The sequence below is a fragment of the Tupaia chinensis genome, unplaced genomic scaffold, assembly GCF_000334495.1.
Source record: "Tupaia chinensis unplaced genomic scaffold, TupChi_1.0 Scaffold138155_1, whole genome shotgun sequence".
NCBI classification, from domain to species: Eukaryota; Metazoa; Chordata; class Mammalia; order Scandentia; family Tupaiidae; genus Tupaia; species Tupaia belangeri.
The window spans coordinates 1-1,503 of NW_006198054.1; the positions used below are offsets into that span (position 1 = coordinate 1).

The 1,503-nt window shown below is 62.3% G+C and overlaps 1 pseudogene; it reads right to left on the reverse strand.

Annotated features, from left to right (window-relative positions):
• Positions 1-450: 450 nt before the first annotated feature.
• LOC102472213 (serine/threonine-protein phosphatase 2A 55 kDa regulatory subunit B gamma isoform pseudogene) lies at positions 451-1,491 on the reverse strand (annotated as a pseudogene).
• Positions 1,492-1,503: the final 12 nt, after the last annotated feature.

Genomic DNA, 1,503 nt, shown 5'->3' on the forward strand with positions numbered 1-1,503 from the left:
GGAGACACGTGGGGAAGCAGCCCCCATCAGCCCCAGCCTCCTCTGAAAGGAGTAAAAATCAACCGGGACATGTCCAAAGTTCGGATGATGTGAAGACTGCAGCCCGAGCTACGCCCGCTGGAGTGAAAAATCAACCGGGACATGTCCAAAGTTCGGATGATGTGAAGACTGCAGCCCGAGCTACGGTGAGGGAATGAAGGAACCCTGAACTGCAGGACTGGACAATCGGTCCATTTCATGCTGTGTGGTGTGAGTCTTTCCTACCCTTTGTTTAAACAGAGGATCCCGCCAGAGGCGATGCTGGCAGGAGGAGGCTCAGGGAGGGGCAGAGTTACCCGTTACCCGTCCCCACCCGCCCCCTCTGTGGCTGTCTTTGTCACCGCTCTCATCCTTTCCCACTCCTGCGCTGGGGGACAGCCCCCGCAGGCCGGCCGGAAGGGCTTCCGCACCCTAGTGCATGTCGGAGTTCGCCTTGCCCTGGAAGATGTGCAGGCTGTTGGTGACCCTGCTGGCGATGGTTCTCGGCCGGGTGCCGGGCCGTGTGCAGGATCTTCTCGGTGAAGTCCAGGCTGTCCACGCTGATGTCGGGCCGCCGCCCACACCCACGTTGGGGACTGAGCACGCCCGGGACTTGCTGCTCTCCCTGCAGGCCTCCAGGGTCTCGTCCCTCCTGGTGTTGGCGTCAAACACGTGGAAGAAGTTGTGAGCCCGTGGTGACCACTCTACCGCTCCGTTCCAGGCACATTCAAACTTGGGGAAAACGGTCATTCTCACCCAGGGAACAGAGCTCCTCCGGGGTAGCCTGGACCCGGTATGTCTCCAGGGCCTTGCCTCCACGTTCAGGCCCCAGACCTTGACGGCGAGGCCATCCCGGCTGAGCACGCACCGCCGCAGCGGCTGAGCTGCACGTCCACACGGAGGAGAGGATTTCCCAGAGGGAGCGTTACTGGGTCCTCGGGCTCTTCAAAGAGCTCGGAGTCCTTGTCGCACGGGGCGGCTGCCCGCCTGTCACCGGGCCGCAGGGAGCCCTTGCCGCTGCTGCGGACGAGGCTGCAGTGTGCGGGGGCTCAGCCACGGTCGTCGCCTCTGAGGTCCTCGTGGGGGCTGGATGTCCACGATGCTGAAGCTCCTGTGGTGCGGGCCAGCTGCCAGAGCTGATGGCAGGCCTGCCGACACGTACGTCTCACTGTTGATGGAGATGGAGTTGAGGTGGTGGGTGTGGCCCTCGGCAAAGACCCTCCGTGGGCTCCCCTCCGCCAGCAGGCCCGTGGGCACCTGCAGCCGCGTTACTGTGGACGTGGAGAGGGCCTTCGGTCTCCCTTCCAGTCCTGTAGATTACATCCCCTGGCCTTTTGTCTCCTTCGCTAATCTTCCATAGTTCGGTAGTTTCACCGTGGTGGACAGCGGCTAGTGGGGAGCCATGAACTCCGGCTTGTGGCTCTGGGAAGGGCTGTAGACTCCGCACTCACCCTGGCTGTGAGGTTTGTTTTTACTCTCTTGCTC